The sequence below is a fragment of the Papaver somniferum genome, chromosome 9 (assembly GCF_003573695.1).
Source record: "Papaver somniferum cultivar HN1 chromosome 9, ASM357369v1, whole genome shotgun sequence".
Lineage (NCBI taxonomy): Eukaryota > Viridiplantae > Streptophyta > Magnoliopsida > Ranunculales > Papaveraceae > Papaver > Papaver somniferum.
The window spans coordinates 171,981,335-171,991,388 of NC_039366.1; the positions used below are offsets into that span (position 1 = coordinate 171,981,335).

The 10,054-nt window shown below is 35.7% G+C and overlaps 1 long non-coding RNA gene across 1 annotated transcript; it reads left to right on the forward strand.

Annotated features, from left to right (window-relative positions):
• Positions 1 to 6,742: 6,742 nt before the first annotated feature.
• Positions 6,743 to 9,639, forward strand: LOC113308293. The gene is made up of 3 exons (XR_003339647.1): positions 6,743 to 7,337; positions 8,019 to 8,110; positions 9,240 to 9,639. It is a non-coding gene; the product is annotated as an uncharacterized LOC113308293 (long non-coding RNA).
• The last annotated feature ends 415 nt before the right edge of the window (positions 9,640 to 10,054 follow it).

Below are 10,054 nucleotides of genomic sequence, written 5' to 3' on the forward strand. Positions count from 1 at the left end.
TCTCATTGCAATTGAAAAACTCTTTAACTAGTTCATTTGAGTCAATTGAACTAGTTATGGTGAAGAAGAACAAGGTTAATATGAAATGCTCATATGGTTAACCTTTTGGGTTACTATGTTGAACCAACATACACGTACACGTTTGGGCATCGTTTTCACGAACCCAGTAAACGTCTACCCAAGTGTGTGTAACAAGCTAAGTTTTCGATCTAACGGTTGAGAAATATTAGCTTGAATCTAAATCAGGTTTTCATCTAACGGTGAATAAGGATTGCTTTGTAACTAAGGAAAACCCCTTATTTGAAGGCTATATAAAGGAGACATCTAGCGTTGTGCAAAACTAATCCCCACACGTCTGTGTGCTACTAGTGCGCCGCTAGAGTCGATCTCCATTAACCTTTGATTTTCTTCTCTAAAATCAGGTTAACGACTTAAAGACTTCATTGGGATTTTGAAGCCAGACCGATACTACTTTATCGTAGTTGTGTGATCTGATCTTGCATCTTCTATCATACGAGTACAATCAATTGATTGGATTGAGATCGTGAGAGTTCTCCGATAGGCAATATAAAGAAGTCACAAACATCTTCGTCTCACTGTTTGTGATTCCTCGACAATCCGCTTGTGTAGTCAGGAAGGATTGTAGAGAGGTGATTGATTAATCTAGGCTGTTCTTCGGGAATAGAAGACCGGATTATCAATTGGTTCATGTTCACCTTGATTTTATGTTAAAAGACGGAACAAACCCTAGGGTTTATCTGTGGGATACATATTTATCCTTTTATAGACTTTTCTGTATGAGACAGATCTGTTTATTATCAAGTCTGTAATTTTGGGTTACAACAACTCTTGGTTGTGGGTGAGATCAGCTAAGGGAATCAAGTGCGCAGTATCCTGCTGGGATCAGAGACGTAGGAGTACAACTGTACCTTGTATCAATGGGAGATTGATAGGGGTTCAACTATAGTCCAGTCCGAAGTTAGTTTGCAGTAGGCTAGTGTCTGTAGCGGCTTAATACAGTGTGTATTCAATCTGGACTAGGTCCCGGGGTTTTTTTGCATTTGCGATTTCCTCGTTAACAAAATTTCTGGTGTCTGTGTTATTTCATTTTCCGTATTATATTGTTTATCTTTATATAATTGAAATAATACAGGTTGTGCGTTCGTGATCATCAACTTCTCTAATCCAACCTTTGGTTGTAGATTGTAGTTGATTGATCTTTGGACATTGGTCTTTGGTACCGTCCAAGTTATCTGTCTTTGATAAAGACTCACTTATTTCTATTTGCTTGAGTAAAGATCAAATCGAGAAATTGAGATAATAACTCCTTGAGATACTTTCTATCTAGATTGAGTCTGAATGTCTAGTTGATTCTCTAGCAAAGTGTTTCGGAGTTAGTCCATACAGATTGCTAATTGAAATATTGGGTGGTGTTGTTAGACCCCCGCTTTTTCAACGGTCAAGAGAGTAAAGGAAATCAGTGATACCTTCTATGATGGATTCATTGAAAGGTATGAGTTTCTCAATGAACTTTGATTTTATTTTGTCTAGTAAACTTCTTATGAGAATTTTATTCTTGTACTTTTTAGAAGGATTACTAGGGTTTGGAATAGCCATTATAGTGATTACACATAGCTATGTCCAACGTCTTCATCTTCATTGTTTTTAGATTTATTTATTTAAATTCTAAAGTTGTTTGGAACATGATTTTGCAGTATTAATCTTTATGGTTTTATATATTGCAAGTTGTTATGAGATATGTGTGTTTGCGTCCGTGACTATGATTGTCCCATACGTGGTCAAAAGTTAAGTCTTTCGTATGTTGATATGCAAGTATTGATAAAGGATTGAATGAACTCTTGACAAAAACAATATATAAACCTATTGTATGTCATTATGAAAATATTGGTGGAAGATAGGATGAGCTTTTGTTTACAAAGATTATGTCTATTATATGCCATTGTGCAAATGGTGATGAGAAATAGAATGAATCTTTGTCTATTCCACAGTATTGATTTTCCCTGATCCACATTTTTATGTATGTACTGTGCGGCTCCGTAATTTCTCTTATGTTGAGCATTTACGATTAAATTAATCATGGGTTCTTGTTAGAGCATTGCTCGGTCGAACTCGCAAGCGTTGCTATCTCAAGCTTGTTTGTCAAATTTAGTTGTCAAAACTATATGTCTTGATTTCTAGTCTACTTATAGCTAAGTCTCGGACTAGGATAGTTAAGTGTAGTTGAGCTCCAGACTCCACCGCGATAATCTTACAAAGACGAAGAACTACTCGAGGAACCAGTGGAATTTCATCCGACTAAAAGGTTTGTGGAGACTTGAACTTATCAATCACTCAAAAGTCTATCTACTCTATCTCTTACTCTTGAGACAAAAGTCGTATAAGTATGATAGTTTTCATACATACACATTTGCTATTTCAAGCCGAGTTTATCTCGCCTATCTATTTCTCGAAATATGTGTTGGTAAGCTTTCGATTTAAACATTTTCATCTTTACCCGTGACGAAAGTCACGATGACGTTTCAATCTCTTGAAAATTGCTTTGATGACGATAGTTGTGAATAACGTTTATTATAACATTATAGAAGAATGTTTCAATGATTGAAATGTAGAGTTGAGATTATGTAACCATCTATGGATATAAGCATATATAGTGTGTTCGTACATTAATGTGTAAATCCATGTACCGGAAACCAAGTGTGTACATATGTGTGCATACGGAATTGGTAAAGGAGACAGGTTGGGTACGCGTACCGGCGGAACTTTTCCTCCCGAAAAATTCTGCTGAGTTTGTAGTTACAAACTTGTAAACCAGTCACCTTAAGTACGCGTACCCGTACGCGTACTGGCGGAACTTTTCTACCCGAAAAATTCTGCTGAGTTTGGAAACCAAAACTAACTCAATCCGGTTGCTAAAGTACGCATACCCGTACGCGTACCTAAGCTGGTTATTTTCTCAAAAATCGGTAGTTCATGAACTTAAACAATAAATTATAAGGAATGCAATCTTTGCAAACCATGGCTATATTTTTCATGGATTGATTCAAATGAATCAAACCTATTTTGTTTCAATTGTGTATATGAATAAAGACCTAAGCAATTGAACAACTCTTCAACTAGTTATTTTGAAGTCATTTGAACTAGTTATGAAGAAGATGAATACGGTTAATATGAAAGTACTCATATGGCTAACCATTGGTTAACTATTTGTGAACCAACTAAGTGTACACGTTTAGGTACGATTACTCAAACCTAAATGAAATACATTTGATTTGTGTATAATAAGCTAAGTTTCGATCCAACGGTTGAAAGATATTAGCTTGTATCTAATTAGGTTTTCATCTAACGGTTAATATTGAATGCTTTGTTACTAAGCTAACATTGATTGCAAACCCTGATTTGAAAACTATATAAAGGAGAACTCTAGCAACTTGAAAAACTAATCCCCACACCTCCTGTGTGATACTAGTTGGTTTATCTAGAGTCGATTCTCCTTTAACCTTAGTTTTCTTCTCGAGACCCTGTAGGTTAACGACTTAAAGACTTCATTGGGATTGTGAAGCCAGACGAAACTAATTTTCTTGTAGTTGAGCGATCTGATCTTGCCATTTTCTATCATACGAGTTCAATTGAAAGAATTGACTTGAGATTATATCTCCGATAGGGAAAGATAAAAAAAGTAATCACAAACATCTTCGTCTCATCGTTTGTGATTCCACAATATCTAGTTTCGCTACCATACGATTAAAATTATTGTGAGGTGATCGATAATTCTAGGTTGTTCTTCGGGAATATAAGTTCACCTTGATTTTATCAAAAGACGGAACAAAAAATCTTAGGTTTATATGTGGGAGACAGATTTATCTATTATCATATACTTTTCTGTGTGATACAGATTTGTTTATTCAAGTCTTCGACTTTGGGTCGTAGCAACTCTTGGTTGTGGGTGAGATCAGCTAAGGGAATTAAGTGCGTAGCATCCTGTTGGGATCAGAGACGTAAGAAGCGCAACTGTACCTTGAATCAGTGTGAGATTGATTGGGGTTGAACTACAGTCCAGACCGAAGTTAGTTTGTAGTAGGCTAGTGTCTGTAGCGGCTTAATATAGTGTGGTGTTCAATCTGGACTAGGTCCCGGGGTTTTTCTGCATTTGTGGTTTCCTCGTTAACAAAACTTCTGGTGTCTGTGTTATTTTTATTCCGCATTATATTTTGTTATATAATTGAAATGTCACAGATTGTGCGTTGTATCGATCAATTGTGAAATCCAACCTTTGGTTGTTGATTGGAAATTGATTGATCCTTGGATATTGGTCTTTGGTACCATCCAAGTTTATATGTGGAAATTTAATAAATTCCCATGCTATCTATGGGCCTTGATAAATATCCTTTTCAACTTTAATAATCCCCCACTTTCTCGAGGGGAATGTTTATTTGTGAAAACTACAGGGAGACTCATTTTACAGATTCTTCCCACTATGAAACCCACGCTCAGAAATTCTCAGGCGCGCGCCCATTTTTTAGGGTAAAATATCTCTCACACCCAGAATTTCTAAAATTAGGTTTCGGTCTTTTCTGTTCTTCTAACCAGCATATCCAGGAGTGCAAGAACACACTCGATGATCTGCAAGACTATCAGATTGAGTTAAAAAAATGCAGAGAAGCAAAGTATGAATATCGACCTTTTATTTTGTTTGAGGAAGTTATGTGGAGTTGAGAACTTGAATGCTGAGACTTGAGAAGTGAATGAAATTGGGAATTTTTGCGACGAAGTAAACAAATTCTAAGTTCGGTAATGAATTTGTTTAATTTCGTTATTGAATCGATCAGTTTATATCGATGCCTTTGATGGGTAATGAATCTGTTTAAGTTCAGCTTGAAATAGAGCTGGAGCATGAACTCAAGAGAAGAAGGATGAACATCAAGATGAGTCTGAATTGCACGAGTCTGTATGGTGCTGTGTAGTTTGTTTGAATGAAGAAAGAGGATCTAGATTTTGAACTGCTTCCATTAACTTTTGTCGATGAATGATGGAATGAGATATTCAAGGTCTGAGAGTTTACAAAGAATTGCAGACTTGGGTTTGAATTAGATTTGTACTTGGCTTGGTTTAGAGACTGTCGGTGACAAGAGATGTGGGTTTGTCTTGAATGTACGATTAACTGCAGGGAAGGAGGTATGAAATGATCAAGATAAAACCAGCAGGCATATCTACATAACAAACACAATACACAACATACGTTTGCAAGTCCTGAATGAACTGCGACTAGTTTCTTAATGGAGGAGTTTGTATGGTGAACTGTTGGGCGAGAAAGCCACAGAGAGTAGTTGTTGTTGTTGTGTTGTCTCGATGGGGATTTGAAATTGTTTGAAATGGGAAGAAGGAGCAGCAAGGTGTTGGTGGTGGCTGTGCGCAAGAAGAGTGGATGAGTTAGTGTGGTTGAATTGTGGATTGATGGTCTGTGACCAGGAAGATGCACATGGATTTGGGTACTGGTAGCTGTTGCAGTCAACAGTGAGAAATGAGATTATAAAAAGTAGCATATCCAGGACTGCAAGAACACACTCGATGATCTGCAAGCCTATCAGATTGAGTTAAAAAAAAATGCAGAGAAGCAAAGTATGAATATCGACCTTTTATTATGGTAATTCATTTGACCGACTTGTTATATCTTATTATGCATCAGTTGGGAAGGTCCATTCGTATTTTCTTAAAAGCTGTGTGTGGAAGCACTAATATTATGCATGGATTACAATTGTGCAATCTATTATGCATCTACAAAATGGATGCATAATTTATTACGCATCTACAAAATGGATGCATAACCTATTATGCATTTACAAAATTTGTTGCATAACTTGTTATGCAGTCCAGAAAACGGTTGCATAACACGTTATGCAGCAAAAATTTTGTCACTATTAAAGCCAACAAAAAAAAAGACTGCATAACTTGTCATGCACCTGCAATAATATCTGCATAACATGTTATGCAGTCGCGAAAATAGATGCATAACCTGTTATGCATTCGAAAATATGGCTGCATAATGCATTAGGCATCGAAAAAATTGTTGCACAATCTTTTATGCATCGAGAAAATAGATGCATAATGCATTATGCATCAATTTTTTATGTAGTTACGCACTAATAAAATGGCTACATAACTTGTTATAGATGCATAACTTTGTTATGCAGATGCATAATGTGTTATGCAGTGGAGAAAATGGTTGCATAATTCGTTATGCGTCTGCAGAAGGTGTTATGCATCGTTTTTGGTGACTGCATAAAAGTATCAAGTTTTCAAAAAATTTCCCTAAAATGAGGATCACCTCCGATTTTTTCGTTAAATTTTTTTTTTTGATATTCTTGTTTGTACTCGTTGCGTAGCTCTTTTAAAAATATTTCCAACGATATAAAATTTGTAAAATTCTAAGGCGCGGATTTTTAGATATGTTATGTCCAAGTTGCGTTGCCAATTATACCCCTGAAAAATTAGGCCGCATGAGTTATGCCTGAAAAAATAGTATGCATAACGAATTATGTATTAATTCTTAATAATTTTGGATAATTTTGGGTGTCAGAGAAATAATTATGGGTGTCACTGTATACAAAATTAATTGTGGGCCTGAGAATGAGAATATTACCTTTTTTGGGTCTCCCCCTAAGTTCCCCTGTTTATTTCCAGTGTTTACTATTTTGACCTTTTATATCGTAATCTCTATATTTCGTTTCTTCTTCTCAATAAAATCAAAAATGAAACGGACCCAACGATCACCACCATCACAATCTTCGTCGTCGCCACCTTCACTTCAGCACCACCTCCACCAATCTAACCACCAGTTATAGCATCACCTCTTACTTCCACCAAATCCACCACCACAACCTCTTAAACAAACGATGTGGAATTTAAATTCTAAAAGCTAATCTAGACATTCAGATTTATCTCAGTTTCAACTGGATTTGGCTTGATGTACCTAAAATCGATGATTACAGTTACTTCTTAATGATTTGTCCAGATCGATTGGGAAGAGACGATGAGAATCGTCATCAATTTATTGGATCTGAAGATCGAATCATTCGAAACGTATAAAAATTGGTTATATTCTTTCCCTTGCTCAAGTTTCTGTTGGTGGTGGTGGTATTGTAACTAGTAGTGATGCAGATGGAAAGGGGTTAGACTTAGAACAATGGAATTGATGGATATTATGGTGGTTCTTGTTGGAATCGTAACATTTGGCGATTGAATGGTTCAGTTTGTTTGTTGTGGTGGTGTTGTTGGTTGGGAGATGGTGGTGGTGGTGATATCTTCTGGGTTACACTAAGGTTAGTTTTCTATTCAACATCACATCATGTCATTTAATTGCTTGGATGTTTATAACTTTTCGGTAAGCTGACTTATATTTCATTTGTTCTGAAAGAGTTCTAACCTGCTGCTATAAAGTTTTAGTTACTTTGTTTCACTATAATCATCTTTCTCTACCCAAAAAACATTGATACTCATTTGAAAATTAGATAATCTTGATTTTATGGAGTAAGAGACTTGAGTTACAGCATTTCATTGGACCTCGGAATGGGGGTTTTCAATTCTAAAGTTTCAAGAAGACAAATTATATATACACAATTGATTAGCAAGAAGTGGTGTAGTCTGTGAAAAATGACATGAAAATGAAAATTGTGACAAAACACTCTAGATAAATGGTATGACGATTACCATGGCGATGTGTATCTCCTTGGCCTAACTGTGATGTGTATATGTTTCTCTACTTTTACCGCAGTATATCATGTTCACAAAAGCTAATATCATTTTTTTTAGCTAATATTATCGGTACTCTAAAAATGTTGAAGGGTAGGTCATACATTTGGACCAAACTTTTAGTGCGAAAACTTACTCAGAATTCTACTAATGGAATTGAGAATGGTTGTAACTAAAGTCATAGAACTGGTCATTTCTTGGTTTTTGACATGACTAATCTTTAATTTGGCAATCTTCTTTGTTTGATGCAGATCCAAGGATAAGTTCCAAGGAGTCTTAGGTGGGATGCTTGTGGAGATTTCACGATGAGCTTCGTCTCTTAAGTTGCCAATGTTTTTGAAAGGTAATTACATTAACTGCTCATATGAGTGTGGTTGGGAGAGCAACACATATATAGGGCTTTATTAGAATTTTTTTTGATAGAATTTGAATTAGATGGGACCAATTGTACTGGCTTTCCGTTGTCTGTTCATATTTGCTACTTGTTGTTTCTTATTGTACTCTTCTCTTTAGATATAACACTAAAACTACTTTTACATTAATAACTATGCCGTTACAACTGGGGTACATAAGAAATCACTAATTAATACGCTGAGACCTTAATATATCAGACTAGTTGTAATCAGTGGACTAGGTTTTTTTTTTTATACGACTCTTTGAGAGGACATGGAACTAACACTAGTAATTAGTTGAGACTGCTAGGCAGCAGTTGCATGATTCCATCATTTGAAGTTGTATAATTTGTCGGAAGCCGTTTCCAGTGGTAAGATTAGGATTATTTTAGTACTTAAGATTTGAATAAATTCGTTATAGGTTGAGAAAATGATTAACTTGCCTTAAGAGTAGAGTCTGTTTAGTAGACAATACATTTCATTTGATTTTCCGGCGCATTATTACTTGGAAAACATGTAATTGAATTGTGGTACACTGAATTTGTGGTGCAATGGTAGCACAACTGACTCCACGTCATAAGACGTGTGTTCGATTCACGTCAGGTTCACTAATTTTAGTATATTAATTTTGGGATCAACTTTGGTTGTTGACACTAGATTTTGGGATCAACTTTGGTTGTTGACACTAGATGTCAGGATCAACTTTGGTTGTTGATACCATACTTTGGGATCAACTTTGGTTGTTGAACCATACATAATCTGAATATTTTATTTTAGTATCAATTTTGGTTGTTGACACCAGATTTAGGATCAACTTTGATTGTTGACACCGTGTATAATCTGAACATTTTCTGAACTTTTTAATTTTGGGATCAACTTCGGTTGTTGATACCATATTATTTCGTTTTTTTTTTCATTTTATGAGTTTTGTTGTGGGGATCAACTTCAATTGTTGACACCATTTTTTTTATTTTTTTATTTTTGTTTTTGGGATCAACTTCGGTTGTTGACACCATATTATTTTTTTTATTAATTTTTTTTCTGATTTTTATTTTTTGGGATCAACTTCGGTTGTTGAAGTCGCCGGTGGTGGCGGCGGCGACGGCGGTGACGGCGGTGTGATGGTGGTGACGGTGGCGGCTGTGGTGGTATTTCGGTGGTGATGGTAGCGGTTGGTAGCCGGTGGTGGTGGATATGTGGTGGTGCTAGTGGTGGTGGAATGGTGGTGGCGACAGCGGTCAAATGATAAAAAAAAATTGTTGTATTTTGAAAAAAAGAAAAATATTATATGAGTGAGGGTATTAATGTAATCTATTTTTTTAATGGATGATGTTTTTAAGTGATAGGGGTATATTTATTGTTGTATAAGGGTATATTTGTTGGGTGTCAAAATTAGGGGTATATTTTGTATTTAATAAAGACTCGCAGTTTCTATTTGCTTGAGTATAGATTAAATCAAGAGATCGAGATATTAACTCCTTGATATACTTTTTATTAAGATTGAGTCTGACTGTCTAGTTGATTCTCTTAAAAGTATATTAGAGTTAGTTCATACAGATTGCTAATCGAAATATTGGGTGAGGTTGTTAGACCCCGCATTTTTAGTTCTCTTGTGGTTAGTTTAATTGAGTTTTTGGATACAAATTAATACTCTTATATGATTTGTTAATGTCCAAAGAAATCCTTCTCTTGTAGGTAGTTATTGTGAAAGTAAGGTCGCTCTTGTTGTTCTCTCGAGAATGACATTTTATTGGGGAGAGTTCTTAATTGAACTTGTACTTAATTGCCAAATCTTTGTGGGGAGTGTGGATGTGGAATATTATAGGGGTTATCTTGTATCTTTGTAAACTCTTTGATGAAAGCATTTAGCTTCGGCTATGATTGCATCTAAAAAA